At 44.7% G+C, this 18,737-nt stretch overlaps 1 long non-coding RNA gene across 1 annotated transcript in view; it reads left to right on the top strand.

Annotated features, from left to right (window-relative positions):
• LOC132419923 (uncharacterized) overlaps nucleotides 1-18,737 on the top strand; it is a 29,251-nt gene that overhangs the window by 6,091 nt on the left and 4,423 nt on the right. Inside the window, exons 3-5 of the long non-coding RNA XR_009518280.1 lie at nucleotides 2,322-2,439; nucleotides 3,394-3,519; nucleotides 7,673-7,801. This is a non-coding gene — a long non-coding RNA (uncharacterized lncRNA). The remainder of the gene's footprint in view (nucleotides 1-2,321; nucleotides 2,440-3,393; nucleotides 3,520-7,672; nucleotides 7,802-18,737) is intronic.

Genomic DNA, 18,737 nt, shown 5'->3' with positions numbered 1-18,737 from the left:
GGTCACTCATGTCCTTCAGTTCTGAGAATATTCTTAAACCATTGAATTGATGATTTCATTTCTCTTTTTTTCTAGTATATTTCTGGAACGCCTATTAAATATTAGTGTTGGACCACCTGGTCCTCTAATTTTACTATTTTCACTGTATTTTTCATCTTTTTGTGTTTTTGACTACTCTCTGGGAGATTTCGTCGTTTCTGCAATCGATTTGAATTTCCAAGAGCTCTTTTTTGAACTTTGAATGTCTGAATGATCCCTTTTCAAAAAACTTCATTCTTGTGTCATGGATGATAAATCTTCTCTTATGTCTCTGAATATATTAAGTGTGTGTGTGTGTGTGTGTGTGTGTGTGTGTGTGTCAGTCCTGGCTGCAGAGTTTAAGATCTGAGAAATAAAAGGCTGATTAGAAGCTCTGAGTTCCTGACTGGGACTTGTTGATTTTCACACTATATTGTGACCATCTGTTGGGGGACCCTAATGTCAATATCTTAGAATGTTTCCTGTCGGGCTGGTGAGATTCTCCATCGGGAGTCTTTTCATCTCCTGGCTGGAGAGGAAGGGTATGGCCACCAGTGATCTGGGAGTTGAATGGGAGAAAAAGGCTGGAATATCTCTGCAGCAAACGTTCAATAGACATACTTTACCTGTACCCACCACTATGATTGCCATGTCCCAGTCCCCTGACCTGCAGTTCTACCCTCTCCAGGGAGGCAAGGAAGAAGTGGCCCAGGACAAGGGAGGGACAAGGAGACTTAGAGACCCATTACTTCTGAGACAGCTTTCACCCACTTTCCCTTATCCCATCTTTACTCCCCACCCCCCTGTTCTGACTCTCTTAACTTTGGGATATCGGGATTTCTCGTATTTCCCTTTCAGTTCTCCTTTCAAACTGGAAATCTTTTTGGAGCTTATCTCTTTCTTGTAGTTCCTTGTCAAATGCAGGCAATAAAAGCAAACTCATGGTACCCATGTTCTGTTTTCCCCACTTCTTAACTAAAGCCACAAGCTCATTTGCTCCATTTTTCTTATTGCAGGCAACATGCTATATATGTCAGGGTCTTTGCCAGATCAGCACTACGGTTCTGGTCCTGATATCTATATCCATCAGCCTGAGCTATGTTATGTTGCAATAATAAATGGCTTCCAAAACCCTAGTGCCTTACAACATCGGATATTTATTTCTTGCTCGTGTACGTGTTGGCGGTACATCAACTTTCACCCTGCATTATTCTGCAATACGGGCTAGGAGGGGCCCCTATCTTAGTCTTGTGGCAGAGGGAACAAAACAATGGCAGAAGCATGCCGGGGCTCTTAAAACATCTGTTCAGACAATTGTATAAATTCCACTTGACAAAGAAAGTCACACAGTGAACCTCAGTGGGCAGCATGTCTGTTCTCTCTCCAGGCAGGAGCCTCTAGGGGTGTGCCTAGTAGCAAGGAAAAGCAAATATTTGGAATAAATAGTACAATAATACCATCTGGCACGGTCTTTTTTTAAAATCTTCTTTAAACCGACTCATCCAAAACAGGGATTTGTCTTTTTCATGCTCTCCTGTTCTAATGAAGTAAGAGGTTGTCACGTGACATCTCTTTCCTTACCATCCCTGTCTCTTCAGTGAGTGCGTGGCCTGGATCCCCAAAAGGCAGCTGAACTTCGATGAGCTCCTTTACCACTGCATTCTGTCCCAGATTATGAAGCAGATTCACCGCTACCCGTCCCAGCAAGGCACCAGCACTAACGCTCAGGTCCCCCCTTTCCCCCGAGGTTCTTGTACGTGGAACCCCACCCACTTCTGCTGCTGGACGAGATTCTCAGGATGCTTTGGGTATCGTTTCATGTCCATCAAAGTCTGGTGTCCACTGGTTTCTAGGCTGAGTTTCCCATGAGATGCCCGTTTCTATTACAACTCATATATGTTTTCAAAGGAAGCCCCTGTTACTGGAGATTGTATCCGAGCAGGCAGAAAACTCAGACACAGCTCTTGTCTCCAAATAGTCTCTATTTGAACACGAGGCAGGTACTGGGTTCTTCCTCTTCTCTAGCTGCTGACTGAGCATAAATTAATTTTGTTTACATTTTTAGGAGCAGTCATTAGCTCATGATTCGTGCTGAAGAAAAGCTTCCTATCTCCTCTGCTCTGTAAAAGTGTTTATTTTGGTTTCCTCATGGTTTATGTTGAAAGTTCCAAGACCCATGGGCTTCACTAAATCTGCAAAAAATCCATCATCTAAACAAACAGCACCTTTCTCTGGGTCTGTAGGGGACAGACTATTTATTTTTATCTAAGAGTAACCAGCATTCATTTGTGCATTGGTTCCAGATGTCGCACCCAGAAAAGCTAACCTAGCCAGGGGGTAACCGTGCCCTCTTGGCTCCTGAAGTGTGAAGGATACAGTCTCTTCGTCCTGGAAGACAGTGGAAGCCGTGGCGCTTTGTGGGTGAGTAGGTGATGCTCTCTGAGGCACCTGTCCTGTACAGATTCTCAAACTGGCCACACAAACCAATCAGCTGGGTCTAGTCGTGTGTCTGTTTTGCACTACTTTGCTTTTGACTGGGTTAGGGAAAGTCCTAGAATTGGGGTTAATAGAAAACTCCTTCACCTTGTCTTGAGCTAGGTTGTCTAATGACCCTCCTGGGCTGTTCACACGTGGTCCCTTCCCCTGCCGGGCACACCTGGAGCTGCACTGCCCACCACCTTGAGCTCAGGTGGGCTGTAGGTGGAGCTTTAGCCCATGAAATGTGAACGAAAGCCTGCCAGTGCTGATGTGCAGTTCGCTACAGCTCCTCTGACACAGCGGTAGTGGACGCGTCTGGAGCTTGGGTCCCTGAGTGAAAGTAGGCTGAGCTGGTCTGCCCTGGATGGATGGATGGTGTGAGCAAGAAATTAGCTTTGTGATGTTCAACCGTTGAGATTCTGTGGTTATTTAGAACCGTAGTTACACCCAGGCCATCTTGGGCCGTGAAGCAACACGGTGACTCAAAATCCAAGCTCTTTTTTAACTCTGGCCCAAAACCCAGGGGCCATAAAAGAGAAAATTTACAGATGACAACATTTTTAAAAGTCAAAATTTCCTAAATGGTGAGAGTCGCCGTACAAAAAGCAAAAGGGAAAAACTACACTGAAGGGGAAATATTTGCAACTCCTGGACTAAAGTCTTGTTTCTCTAGTGTACGTGGAGCCACTGTACTTGCTGTTCCTCTACTTAAAACGCTGTTCCCACAGAGAGGCGCCTGACTCAGGCTCCCATCTGCTTTCAGAGTTGGCTCAAATGCCGTCGTCTCGGATGGTTGAGACTTGAAGTCCTCATCACGCAGTTGCTGTCCTTTCCCGGCTTTATTCTCCTGATAATACGTGTTCAATGTTGTGCCCATTTCTTTCTTTCTTTCTTTAGGTGTGCCCGTCTCCATCCCCTGGGATGTTTGCTTTGCCTCTTTGCTTTACATACTGTTCTGTCTGCAGCCCCCAGAGAAGCTTTAGGTGCTCAACAAGGATTTGTCAAATGGATTAGCCGGGTCTGGTACGTGAAAAAAGTACAAAACAGTATGAATTTCATGCTACCATTTGTGTAAAAGGGATTTTTTCCCGCTTACATAATCTAGACTGTTAGAAATCCTACAGAAGAAACAAACAATTTTGTCAACAAATAAACTGCAAGGAGAGTAAAAGAATAAAAGTAGAGGGAGAATCTATAGATTAAAAGAGACTTAAGGGGAAAGGTGAGGGGAGAGGGATACATTGGGAGATGGGATTGGCATATACAGACTACTATATATAAAAAATAGATAACCAGCAAGGACCTACTGTATAGCACGGGGAACTCTACTCAGTGTTCTGTAACAACCCAAATGGGAAAAGAATTTTAAAAAGAATAGACACGTGTATGTATAACTGAATCACTTTGCTGTACACCTGAAACTAACACAACATTGTAAATCAACTATACTCCAATATAAAATGAAAATTAAAACATAAAAAGTAAAAAATATATATATAAAAGAGACTTAAAAGATGTATCAGTGACTGATAAAAGAGGCTGACATTTGTGAAGCCATCAGAAATTTGAATACTGCCTAGATTTTTTAGGTTATTAAGGAATTATTGTTCATTTTTAGGTTGTGATTATTGTATTTTGATTATGTTTTAAAAGTCTTCATCCTTTAGATAGACACCCAGAAATATTTACAGATGAAATGCTGTGATGTCTGGGAGGGGGCAGGTCGGGTGTGGTTGAAACAGGATTGTTCTTGAGGCGATACTACTTGAAGCAGGTTGATGGGAACATGGGTTTCCATTACAGGATTTTGTCTGGTTTTGTATATGTTCATGGTTTTCCACAGCAAAAAGTTACAAAAGAATGTCCATGTGTGTGTGTGTGCACACGCGCGCACACACACACACACACACACACACACACACACACCCTATTGACTTGTATATGCATAATGTATCTCTAGAAAGGGCCTCAAGAAACTTATGATGGTTGTGTCTGTGGGTGGCGTGAGACACTGGGTAGTTATGAGTAGGAGGGTGGGTCTTTTTTTTAGTAAATTTATATGTATTTTTCAAATTTTGGACACTATGAATGTATTCTCTATTCAAAAAGTTATTTAATTTTTTTGAGCTGTGCTCAAGCTCCCATATTCTTAGCTGTGTGACCTCAGGCAAATGTCTAACATCTTAAGCCTAAATTCTTCTCCTATGAATTGGGGATAATGGTGTCTCCTCCGGGAGATGAGGAATATAAAACACTTAGTGTCATGCCCAGGATATGGTGAAATCTTCCTAAGCTGTAGCTCTTTTCATTTTTACTAACCTTGAGTGAGGGACGTGGGAGCCAGGAGAGGGAACGGGAACGAGAGATCGCGAGCTTGGGCTAAAAGCTCGGAGACAGAGACACATGTTTGGTTTTGGTGTCCGATGGCCTCGCCTTGATTAATATCAGCTGCGTGAGAGCAGACAGACCGTTATTTATCTTAGAGAAGATGCCTTGGGTTGGTTCTCGGTCTGATTTTCATGTGCCTTTATTTTCAAATTGTGGTTTGAGGGCTGCCTCAGGAATTGGAAACAGCTGGGGCCTCTGAACCTCAGAGTGGTCCCGCCAGGGCAATTCTTACGTTTTTAGGTCACAGCACTGTCTTCATCTGTAAATGAGTGAGTGAGGTCAGAGGACCATCCAGGACCTCCGATTCTAACTCCTTGTTACTTCCCAGAAATATTCAGAAGTCTGTTTCCAATTGTCTCTGGAGGAGACTTTAAATTCATTCATTCATTCATTCATTCAACCGTTTATTCCACAAATGTGTGGCGGGCACTATTCCAGACACTGGAAACACAACAGCGAACAAAACATGTAAGTGGTCTGTGCTCATGGGGCTTAAATTCTAGCAGTGGAAGATAAACAACACACAAGTGAACCAACCACCAGTCCACAAATATCTAAATAATTTCTGAGGATCACCAATATTACCAGGAAAATAAAATACGGAAGTGGCATAAGGAACAGCAGAGTGGTCGGGAAAGTTCTCATTCTAGTGGGGAATAGCTGAGCTGTGACCTTAAAGATAAGACATGAATCATGCAAAGACCTGGGAGAAATGGTCTACAAAAAATGCAATTTAAGTGCAAAAGAATTGACGGTTCTGCTGTACTTGCCTGGTGTGTCCACATTTAAGGGAACTCGCCGTACAGGCTCCCATTCACTCCCACAGCCTGTGCGGCGGCTGCATGAGAGGCTGTTTGGTACTTTAAAAAACAGCTCCTGTAAGGTTCCTCTGTGAAGTTCTCTAGCGATTTGAGTTACAAAAGTGTAAACACTATATTTTGACAATAGATCAATTTGGCAAAGAAATGCCTTACTTCATTCTGAAAACAGTCCTAAGAACAAATCCTAAAAATTGTGAAAGACTTGAGGGACAGTGTCTAATTCTCAAGACGAAAAGGAGAGTCTTTGGAATTTGCTTTTCCTTTTATCTTATCTTCTTTCTTTTTTTCTGTTTTTTAATGCCTATGCCCTCAGAATCTTTACCCAGAAAAGAATGACAACCTCTCCTCCTGACACCTTACCTTTTCCAGGTCACTTTCCTCCACTCTGGGTGGTTCCACAGGACAGAAACGAGCTCTCGGTGGAGCAGGACGAAACTCATCTTTCTGAGTAAACTCAGTCCCTCTCTGTCACACGAGTGCTGCTTTTGTCAACTTTACAGTACAGATATGCACATATTTTCTGCTGGTTTTTAAGAATAGACAGTGAATGTAGAACAATTGAATTCAACCACTGGCACTTGGCAATACAAACTCACACCCAGATCGCATATGCTGTTAACTCCGCACCCCAGGTTGGGGTCAGGACCCGGGGACCACGTGGTGACGTACGTGAACTGCACCAACCAATGGACAGAAGGGTATCGTGAGGGCCAACGTATCCAGTGGGGACAGTGTCCAGGGCCCGTAGTACTTTTGTGTGCTCAGAACCCACAAAAATGTCCTAATTTCATTTAAAACCAGAAGAAAAAAATACACAATTTTAGGCCAAATGAAAAGTTAATAGATATTATCAATATATTCATCTTTATACCCAACCAGTTATAATCTTTTTATTGAAGGAAGGTCCTTTGAAGGCCAAAGAGACCCGGGCCGTCGGTACTGTTCAGGGTTAGTGATGAATAAAGCAATAATGAAGTTGCATATTTATTATCTCTGATCAGGAGAAGATTTGCTAGAGGCAGAACATTTTGATAACGTTATTTAAAAAAAAGTCACTTGGGGGCTTCCCTGGTGGCGCAGTGGTTGAGAGTCCGCCTGCCGATGCAGGGGACACGGGTTCGTGCCCCGGTCCGGGAGGATCCCGCATGCCGCGGAGCGGCTGGGCCCGTGAGCCATGGCCACTGAGCCTGCGCGTCCGGAGCCTGTGCTCCGCAACGGGAGAGGCCACAACAGTGAGAGGCCCGCGTACCGCAAAAAAAAAAAAAAAAAAAAAAAGTCACTTGGAGAGAGACGATTGGCCACCTGGGGAGAGGCTTGTTGCGGATTCTTCACTGAAAGGAGAAGTTCTTTCCCGATTCCCTCCATCAGCGTTCCCTCTGCCCATTTCTGGCATCACTGATGGGTCTCCTGCCTCTCCGTGTCTCTCTCCTTCTCTCTCCCCTTCCTTCCTCCTGTCCTTTCACTTTATTCTCTCCCTCCCTCCTGGTTTCCCTCCTTCCCTACTACTGTGGCATGCTTTTCCCTGTGCCTGAGGTGACACCGAAAGGGAAAACGCAGGCCCAGGAATCAGAATACACACACAGAAGGACGTTCTTGTGATGTAGCTGAGGTCCCGAAGAATGCATCTCCTATCCTTTCTATGTGCAAGGCAGCACGCGTCTTGCTTGTGCGCGCGCGTCTCTGCGTGTGTGTGCGCGCGTGCCTCTGCGTGTCTCTGCGTGTGTCTGTGCGTTTGTTTCTCTGCGTGTGTGTCTCTGCGTGTGTCTCTGCGTGTGCGCGCGCGTGTCTCTGCGTGTGTGTGCGTGTGTCTGTGCGTTTGTTTCTCTGCGTGTGTGCGCGCATGTGTGTATTTAGCAGAATCCACCTGCTTCAGTCTCTCAGGAAGCCTTGCTATAAATTTTGTCTGAGAAGTCCTCACACTGCTTCCCTTCGAAATATCCTAAAAATATACTTCTGTGGTTTGACAGCAAGCTGAGAACCATGACAGCCGAGGACACGGAATTAATGGAAGTCATAAAGTTTTACCTCCACGACATGTGCTCTTGAGATCATGAAGCTGTAGTCAACGACAAGCAGCGACTGACTGCAAGCATGGGGTGAGGAAATCCGTCTCTGCATCTTGCTCTAATCTTGGCTGCAAAGTGGGCATAGTAAAGCCTTTGTGGCAAAACTTGGAGTTTGTAAATAGACATGATTTAGACTTTAAGAAAATGGGGTCGGGCAAGGGCTGGTTGCTGGGTGAAAAGAAGGTCCTTGCTAAGTTTTGAAGCCCCCGGATTTATGAAAATTCTGAAAGGTGACGACGTGGTCAGGTGGGAGGTTGAATCCATGTATCAACACTGGCTCTGCACTTGCTACAGTATCGATGGCTTCCTGGGCATGGCCAGACCCTGACCTTTTGAGGGGTAGTGAAATTTCTGGAATTCAGCTTTCTCAACTCTGAAAGTACACAGTGACCTAAAAGAAAAAGTTTGCACCTCTAAATTATTGTGACTAATAAGTTACATGGGTCTAATACAAAACAAACATATTTGATAATAGTGTGATTCTAAAACAACCTTTTGTTTCTTGTAACTACTTGATGTCAAGCAATTAAAAATTACATGACATGTAACGTTATTTGGTATCTAAAATATCTGCTTACTTGCAAATGGGAGGGAAAAACAAAACTACAGGAGGAGAATGGAATCGGTGAAACACAGGCATCTTTCAGGACAGTGAAACTATTCTTTAATAGCGGATACATCACGCTATGCATTTGTCGAAACTGTCCTGTTCATGGCACAGCGCTAACCTTAGTATATGCAAATTTAAAAGATCATTTAATAAACAACAAGTTCCCACTGTGTAGCACAGGGAACTATATTCAATATCCTGTGATAAACCCTCATGGAAAAGGATATGAAAAGCAATATGTATATGTATAATTGAATCACATTGCTGTAAGCAGAAATTAACACAACATTGTAAATCAACTATACTTCAATAAAATAAATTTAAAAAAATCATTTAGGAGGTCAGAGGATCCCAGGATGGAAGGCAGGCTGGGACAAAAGAATCTAACTGTGCTACAAATGTATGACACACCTTCCCTGGAGGGGGTTGGAGGAACGGTGATCAAGTAACTTTGGGAATGAGTGGAGACTCTAAGACCAAAGGCAAAGGGAGCTGCTCACAAGCACAGGACTCTAGGTGGAAAGTTGTCTCCCATGAGGATGTGGCTTAAGAATTCTGAAGCCACAAGATGTGTAAACTGGAATTGAATCATGAGGTGAATGTCCAGGAGGTGGCGGGAGCCAGGTTTCACACGGTTGGGTTGTACGGTTACGGCCCAGCAAGAAGCAGAGGCGAGAATAGTCCATGTGTTGCTGGATCAGAGGTGGAGACGTGGGGTAGCTTAGTGTAGATACAGATGGCCACATGGTCAGGCGAGTACACACACATAGGTTCTTTGGCTCTGTTTGCTGGGAGGTCCTAGAAGAAATGACTCCCCAGGAATAACAAGCCCCCCACCAAGACCTAGTCTTGGTTTCTAATACCATTCTCTGATAGAAGGGAGCAGGGCTTCTTGGAGAAACGGCTCTTTCTAGAAAGAGCTGGGGCAGGAAATATACAAGATGAGCTTAGAGCATTTTGGAGTGCTAACAAACAAGGATGGGCTAAAGAAACAAAACTCCCCCAAAGTAAGCCCACACACACACCAATGGGGGCTCATCTAAGGGACCCAAGAACTGCTGCAAGAGTTCCCAGTGACCAAGGTTGAGTAATTTTAGCAACAAAATAAATAACGTAATATTGTATACACATATTTGTACAAAGTAGAGTGTAAATATTCATGAGTCCATCATGATATAAATTAATAATTGAACTATAGTTGATTTATAATGTCATGTTAGTTTCAAGTGTACAGCACAGTGATTCAGTTATATATATATATATATATATATTTTTTTTTTTTCAGATTCTTTTCCCTTATAGGTAATCACAAAATCTGGAGTAGAGTTCCCTGGGCTACGCAGGAAGGCCTTGTCGGTCATCTATTTTATGTACAGTCGGGTACATGTTAATCCCAAACCCCTAATTTACCCCCTCCCCCAACACTTCTTCTTTGGTCACCATTTTCTTTTTTTTTTTAATTGGGCGCAGTTGTTTTACAATGTTGTGTTAGTTTCTACTGCACAGCAAAGTGAAGCAGAGTTCCCTGTGCTCTGCAGCAGGTTCTCATTAGTTATCTCTTCTTTACATATTAGTGTATATAAGTCAATCCCAATCTCCCAATTTATATCTCACCCCTCCTTCCCCCCTTGGTGTCCATACATTTGTTCTCTACATCCGTGTCTCTATTTCTGCCCTGCAAACCGGTTCATCTGTACTATTTTTCTAGATTCCACATATATGCGTTAACATACGATATGTTTCTCTCTTTCTGACTTACTTCACTCTGTATGACAGTCTCTAGGTCGATTCACGTCTCTACAAATGACCCAATTTTGTTCCTTTTTATGGCTAATATTCCATTGTATATATGTGCCACATCTCCTTTATCCATTCATCTGTTGATCCCAATACATTGTTTTAAATGGAGGAGAATAGACATGGTTCCCAGGCAGAAGAATTCCAAATGACTCCTGTAGATACTGCCTTGTCAAGGAGGTACATCACTCCCGCCCCTCAAGTGTGGGCTGTGACTTCATAGTGACTTCCCTCCAAGAGGACAGCATGGAAAGGGGAGCCTGCAAGAGCGACTTCGCAACGGAGAAATCTGGTAGCCACTACCTCAGCCGGGCGCTCAAGGTCAACGGCAACATAAATCACATTGATAGTACCGGCCCTCAATGTGATGTGATGAGAAGGGCACCTGACTTCTGTGGTTTTCCTCCCCAGATGCAGAACCCCTGTCTAACCACAAGGAGAACATCCAACAAACCCAACTAGAAGAACATTCCTTAGAATACTGGACCTGTGCTCCTCAAAACTGCCAAGATCATCAAAAACAAGGAGAGTCCGATGAGTCAAGAGGAGTCTAAGGAGACAGGATTAAGTGTGATGCGGCGTCCTGGATGAGATCCTGGAGCAGAAGGAGAGTGGGCGTTAGGTAAAAACTGAAGACATCTGAATAAAATCCGGACTTCAGTTAGTGATGTAACGATACTGGTTCATTCACTGTGACACATGTTAATTATTCTGTACACCGGGTATGGGCACGTGGGGCTGTGGACTATCTTTGCACCTTTTCTGGAAATTCAAAATTGTTCTAAAATGAAAAGCTTATTTAAAAACTAAAAAGCAAGAATACTGCTGATCAGTTCTCTTTCCCAAACCTGGAAATTCATCTGCGTCCTCCTTTCCTTGGTTCCCAGGCCTCTGAGAGCTCTGGCTGGCTCTGGACACTCCTTTCCTTCCAGAATTTCCCCTGCAGCCTTGGACTCCGCAGTAGCTCCTGTTTGACTGTAAATGACCTTTGTTGGGTGAATTGCTGAGGTTTTCACAGCACAAAGTGTCTTCTGACTATTTGTGATCGTCCATGGGCATCCCCACCCCCATCCTGTCCGTATCCCACGGCCAAGGCCGCCATGACCTCACTGACTAGGCCTTCGGGCCCAGCAGGCAGAGCACACCACTGCCACACACCACGCACCACGGCGTACGGCTCCTTGCTCAGCACAATGGCCTGATTTTGTAAATGCATGACCATAAAGCTATCCTTCAGGGGAAGTTTTTTTTTTTTTTTTTTTGCGGTACTTGGGCCTCTCACTGTTGTGGCCTCTCCTGCCGCGGAGCACAGGTTCCGGACGCGCAGGCTCAGCGGCCATGGCTCACGGGCCCAGCCGCTCCGCGGCATGTGGGATCCTCCCGGACCGGGGCACGAACCCGCGTCCCCCGCATCGGCAGGCTGACTCTCAACCACCGCGCCACCAGGGAAGCCCAGGGGAAGTTTTATTGTTCGGATGCTTCTAGTGTTGGGGCCTTACTGTGGCTGCACACGGCGTCATCTCAGATCTAGGGAGCGGAGTTGACCGTGCCCGCCTCGCTGGGTCGTTGAGAGACTACAGATGCCGAGGCAACGCCTGCCCAAAGTACCGCGGCTCTTGGCACGTACAGACTCACTGTAGATACTCTGCCCTCTCTTCCCATCCTCCTGAGCACAGAGGCCGATGTGGCCCAGGACGGGGTTCCCCAAATTGTGTTCTGCCCATGACTTTTAGGACCCAAGATAATGTGTGTACACACATATGTTTGGGAAATTCCTGCACCATACCCTTCTCTTGGAGTTTGCAATGAACGTTTTGGCCTGTCGGAGGCTCGGAGAAGCCCTGTAGTACAGACAGGCTTAATTTTCTTTAACTAAAATCCCCCAGACCCACTGAACTCTTACTGTGTGTGATGTATCCATCCCTGAACCGGTAGAAATCCTTGATCTAGTCAAGCACAGGAGGCCAGGCAGGAGGTCGGAGGAAACAGAAGTTTGAAGACTAAATATCTACCGAGCAGACGCAGACGTTGGCCACTAGCTGCTCGTAAAGCAATCGTAAGGGTGGCGTGGGACCGCATCTGTGCGAGGCGGCCAGCCGCTGCTGGTTGAGACACTTTTGCCCTGGAAGGGCAAGGGCTGGGGTTGGGTGAGGGCTCTGGGAAACCATGAAATCCTGTTCTGCAGCTTCACACCGTGAGCTAAGTGCCGGCCCCGGGGCAGCAGAAACAGCTCCAGAAGAGCCTTCCCTGGCCAAGGCCACGCCCACACCATGGCGTCGGGTGACGGGGGACGCAGGCAACCCCAAACCTCTGTGGGAGGCTCCGGCGCTGTGCTGTCGACCTGCTGGAGAGGCCTGGGATGGCTTCTCTCTCTCCCTTGAGGTTTTCTGATTCCCCTGGGAAGCGATTGGCTGTCTTTCTGGGAGCCCTGTGTCTACTGAGATAAATTAATCTTGCATGATCTGCTTAAGAGGAGGGAACTCCAGAGTGTGTGTCTGCCCGCATCCCGAAGGCCCTGAGAAGAAAAGCAGAGCGTTTCAAAGCAGCCGCAGGGAGACTGAAGTGTAAATGTGGTGGCCCTTCGCCTGCTGCAAGGTTAAGCCCCGTGGTGTTTTATAGGCAGAGTCAGAAATAGTCATAATCCCTCTCTGCGGTCGACTTTAAAGCCTCAGGGACAGACAAAACTCAGAAGGAAACACAGAACTGGAGGTTCAAACGTGTCTAGGGAAATCCTCCTCGTGTGACACGATACCTACGGATCACCCTACATTCTCAATCTCGAATTCTCCTTTTCTATAATGTAAATGCAGCAAATACACAGACGTTGCATTTCAGTTATTTCCATGACCTGGTCCACAGTCACAGGGATTTTCTGACCTGCGTCTAGTCTAGCTGCTTCACTGAATGACTCTAGATGACAAATATGTTCTCTGGCCTTTGCCCTTGTAAAGGGATTTGTTGTTCTAAAAGGTATCTTACGTGGATCCTTAGTTTTGAGGGCAGGAACTAGGGCACGTCCTTGAAGCTGCGGGCCCTGCTCTAAACCCCAGTTTCTCATCTGTGAAATACTTGATTTTGGATTTCTGGCCCCCGGGAACTGTGAGAGAATATTTTCTTTTGTTTTAAACCACCAGGTTGGCGGGAATTTGTCTCAGCAGCCCCAGGATACGAATCCAGCCCTGACGTGGGGGAGATGTGCGTTTGCTCAAAGAACCGAGGGAGGACCTGTGAGCAAGGTAGCCTAAGATGTGTATGGGAGTCGGGGTCCAGGCCCCAGGAGGTCTCAGAGACCCAGGGAGAAGTTTGGGCTGTTTAAGTACAATGAGAAGCCACAGAAACGTTGGAAGCAGGAATGATAATGACGTAGGTTTTAGAAAGAGACCATTCCAGGGAGGAGAGGGAAGAGACGAAGGGAAGCTGATGCCAAAGCAGGAGTGAGAGAGATATTAGCAGCCTGGACGAGGCTGGTGGAGGAGATGAGGGGAAGCCCATTAGATCAAGATGTATGGGGGAGAGAAAGTTGACAGGACTTGCTGACGGGTTTGATACAGTGGTAGAAAAAAAGGAAGAAACCAAGGGGGATTCCTGGGTGTCTGGTTCAAGCTGAAGGAGTGAATTGTGATGAAGCCTAGAGGGAAAACAGGTCTGGAGCAGGGGATGGGATCCAGAGTTCTTGACATACATACACTATTGATACTGTGTATGGAATGGATAACTAATGAGAACCTACCGTGTAGCTCAGGGAACTCTACTCGGTGCCCTGTGGTGACCTAAATGGGAAGGAAATCCGAAAAGGAGGGGGTACGTGTATACGTATGGCCGACTCACTTTGCTGTACAGTAGAAACGAATACAATATTGTAAAGCAATTATACTCCAATATAAATTAAAAAAAAATGTCAGCTTGGAACATATGAAGTCTGGGATGGCTGTGGATGTCCAGAGAGACACGTCAGACAAGTATCCGAATACACAAGGCCGCAGCTCAGGAAAGACAAAGGCTAGAGACATCGTAATTAAGGAATCACTCTAGAGTATATAAAGCTTGGGTCCCCAAGGGGGACACAGAGAAGACAGCTCAGAACTGAACCTTGAGAAATACCAAGAATTAGAGATTGGGAAGAAGAGGATCCAACAAAGGAGACAGAGGAAGGCCAGTGAGATGGAGGGAAACCTCGGAAAGGATGCTCGGAAAGGAGCCCAAGAGAGGGACGTGCTCACAGTAGGCGGTATGCTCAACTTCCACACATGCTGCTGAGAAGTTACATAACACAAGGCCACAGAACTGTCCTTTTGGTTCAGCACAGAGATCCCTAGAGACTTTGCCCAAGGCAATATCAGGTGAGTGGTGAGGGCGGACACCAGATTGGGGGGTGGAAGAATGTATGACTCACAATAAATTCCAGATGGGATGAAAGGGAAAACGTAATAACAAAACCATGAAAATATTGTAAGCAAATATAGGAGAGTGTTTTTTATAATCTTGGGGTAGGAAGGCTTTGAAAGAAACAAAATCAAAACACATAAAAATGAATACATTTGACTACACCATCAATAATTAAAAACTTCTATATGATAAAAAAAACCATACACAAATTTTAGGGGAAAAATGAGCTATGGATTTTGATATGCAAATATTATATATTTACAACATATAACTGAAATGGGATTTGTATTCAGAATTAATAAAGAATTTCTATGAGTCTATAAAAAAGGATAAATAATCGAATAGCAAAATTGGCAAAAGAAACTAAAAGGCATTTCACAGAAGAGGAAAACTAAGTGGGCAATAAGTATATGAAAAGATGTTCCACTTTGTTAGTGATCAATCAATAAAGTGATTGCAGCTCACTTTATTAGTCCCCATATTCATATTTTACTGGGGACTGGACATTCTCAAACATGGTTGATCATGGTGGGAGTGTAAATTGGTACAGCCATGGAGGGCGATTTGGCAACATCCATTTACAAAATCCACTTTGTATAATATGCCCTCGGAAACACTTACACGAGTTTAGAAGGTGGTTTACTTCTGCACTTGTAACAGACAGATGCAGCCGCGGAGTCAGCTTTCCATTCTGGAGCTCTGGGCCCTCTTGCAAACTCACGCAGAATTCAATTCCTTGAGGTTGTAGGACTGAGGTCCCTGTTCTTTGCTGGCTGTCAGCTGGGGGCTGCTGTCAGTCCTGGAAGCTGCCCTCAGTCCCTGGCCGCATGGCTCCCTGTCAACATGGCAGCTCACCTCTTCAAGGCCAGCAGGCGACTCCCTCTCTTAAGGAGCCCTTGGAGTCTTAAATTACATGGTGTATTCAACGGAGCGACCCTCCCATCAGGCAAGAGTGGACCCCTTCAAGGAAGTTATTAATAAAATCATGGAACTTATTCTGGTCTGGTGTGAAGTACAGAAGCACCTTTGATGATTCTGGTTGTTCATTTTATTTCATAAGAGATCAGAAGATACTCAGTTGTGTGGTATCAGCGCTCGGTGTCTTTTATCTTCAACTTCTAAAAAAGATCAACTTATAGATCCCAACGCTTTACCTTTTGATCAGACCAAGGGGTAATCAAAATGAACTGAGCTACGAGAAAACACAATCCCTGAAACACTAAGCTTTCTGCTAGCTCGCTGCCCTGCGGCCGCTTGTACAAACATTTCCGAAGCTTCCTATCTCCCGCAGAGCCCAGGGAAATGCTGTCAAAAGCCAGTTGTGCGGGGGTTTGCAACCGGGCTTTTGTTTTTCTTCTTTTCCGATGTGGATAAGCTCATGGATGATGTAGGCCTTGATTAGGACTGAATAGGACCAGCAGTAGAAATGTGTATATAGGCCCGGGACTTCCTGCAGAGTTTGTCCTCTTTGGAACTTTCACAGTGGAAAATAAAGGTATCCCTCTTCCCGCTGTTCCCTGTGGTTACAATAACACAAAGCTGTGTTCTTTGGACACTTTTTGCTTCCCCAGCAGTCCATAAGAGATTTCCGCTTTGTCATTAAGCCACCATCACCAGCAAATTGTTATGTCAGTTGGCCAGAACCTCTGGATATGCCAGCATCACGTTAGCAGGAAGCTCCAGCTGTGCGTGTGGAGGTGGGGTGGCCGTGTCTTAAGGAAAGTTTCATTTTTGTTTCAAGTTCTCGTCATCTTTTATTGTGTCCAACAACATCAGATGAAAACATATCCAAGGGTGTTTCTCCATCTGGAGCTGAGTCATCCTGCTGAGGGTCGTCAAGGTGACTCCAGGGAATAACCATGGAAAAGGATCAGGAAATCTTTCTGAGAGCCAGAGAAGGAGCTCTTCATTGGACCAAGAGGCTCAAAGGATCCTGTGTCAACCGCACACATGCCCTGGGAATAATCAGACTCCATGGTGGGCCCCGTGCTCTTCACCTTTCCCAGCTGTAGTTCATGCACTGTTCATTTCTGTAGACCTGGGCCCTGCCCGGCATCTGCTCTGGCAGGAAGTGTATATGGAGTCTAACCAAGACCTGCTGATCTGCTGTACTCAGATCATTGGTGCCTGCCTGTGGCTTAATTTACTTAACTCTCTGGACTCCCCTGTGTTCTTGGCCAATGCTCTCCTCCTAGTCTTTGATTTTGCTTCAACTGTCAAAACTCTGGCTCAACTACACTCAAGATGAGCTATGCTCTGACACTCTGGATCTTGGTTCAATCACCTCTACTCTAGCTTGGTTTTTTTTTTTTTTTTTTTTTTTTTTTTGTGGTACGCGGGCCTCTCACTATTGTGGCCTCTCCCGTTGTGGAGCACAGGCTCCGGATGCGCAGGCTCAGCGGCCATGGCTCACGGGCCCAGCCGCTCCGCGGCATGTGGGATCTTCCCGGACCGGGGCACGAACCCGCGTCCCCTGCATCGACAGGCAGACTCTCAACCACTGCGTCACCAGGGAAGCCCTCTAGCTTGTTTTTGTTTTTTTTTTTTTTAATTTAAGCTTAGGGTCTGAGTTATGCACTACTTATGATTGTCTATGGTACTGAGATTGTGATTTCTTTTTTAAATTTTTATTTATTTTATTTTTAAAAATTTTTTTATACAGCAGGTTCTTATTAATCATCAATTTTACGCACATCAGTGTATACATGTCAATCCCAATCGCCCAATTCATCACACCACCACCTCACCCCCTGCCACTTTCCCGCCTTGGTGTCCATGCATTTGTTCTCTACATCTGTGTCTCAATTTCTGCCTTGCAAACCTGTTCATCTGTACCGTTTTTCTAGGTTCCACATATATGCATTAATATACAATATTTGTTTTTCTCTTTCTGACTTACTTCACTCTGTATGACAGTCTCTAGATCCAGCTATGTCTCAACAAATGACCCAGCTTCGTTCCTTTTTATGGCTGAGTAATATTCCATTGTATATATGTAACACAACTTCTTTATCCATTTGTCTGTCGATGGGCATTTAGGTTGCTTCCATGACCCGTCTATTGTAAACAGTGCTGCAATGAACATTAAGGTGCATGTGTCTTTTTGAATTATGGTTTTCTCTGGGTATATGCCCAATAGTGGGATTGCTGGATCATATGGTAATTCTATTTTTAGTGTTTTAAGGAACCTCCATACTGTTCTCCACAGTGGCTGTATCAATTTACATTCCAACCAACAGTGCAATAGGGTTCCCTTTTCTCCACACCCTCTCCAGCATTTGTTGTTTGTAGGTTTTCTGATGATGCCCATTCTAACTGGTGTGAGGTGATACCTCATTGTGGTTTTGATTTGCATTTCTCCAATAATTAGTGATGTTGAGCCTTTTCATGTGCTTCTTGGCCGTCTGTATATCTTCTTTGGAGAAATGTCTATTTAGGTCTTCTGCCCATTTTTGGATTGGGTTGTTTGTTTTTTTAATATTGAGCGGCATGAGCTATTTATATGTTTTGGAGATTAATCCTTTGTCCAATGATTCATTTGCAAATATTTTCTCCCATTCTGAGGGCTGTCTTTTCATCTTGTTTATAGTTTCCTTTGCTGTGCAAAAGCTTTGAAGTTTCATTAGGTCCCATTTGTTTATTTTTGTTTTTATTTCCATTACTCTAGGAGGTGAATCAGAAAAGATCTTGCTGTGATTTACGTCAAAGAGTGTTCTTCCTATGTTTTCCTCCAAGAGTTTTATAGTGTCCGGTCTTACATTTAGGTCTTGAATCCATTTTGAGTTTATTTTTGTGTATGGTGTTAGGGAGTGTTCTGATTTCATTCTTTTACATGTAGCTGTCCAGTTTTCCCAGCACCACTTATTGAAGAGACTGTCTTTTCTCCATTGTATATCCTTGCCTCCTTTGTCATAGAGTAGTTGACCATAGGTGTGTGGGTTTATCTCTGGGCTTTCTATCTTTTTCCATTGATCTATATTTCTGTTTTTGTGCCAGTACCATATAGTCTTGATTACTGTAGCTTTGTAGTATAGTCTGAAGTCAGGGAGTCTGATTCCTCCAGCTCCACTTTTTTCCCTCAAGACTACTTTGGCTATTCGGTGTCTTTTGTGTCTCCATACAAATTTTAAGATTTTTTGTTCTAGTTCTGTAAAAAAATGCCACTGGTAATTT

The sequence above is a fragment of the Delphinus delphis genome, chromosome 2, assembly GCF_949987515.2.
Source record: "Delphinus delphis chromosome 2, mDelDel1.2, whole genome shotgun sequence".
NCBI classification, from domain to species: Eukaryota; Metazoa; Chordata; class Mammalia; order Artiodactyla; family Delphinidae; genus Delphinus; species Delphinus delphis.
Note: the sequence above shows the minus strand (reverse complement) of the source record. Positions and strands in the feature narration are given on the sequence as shown.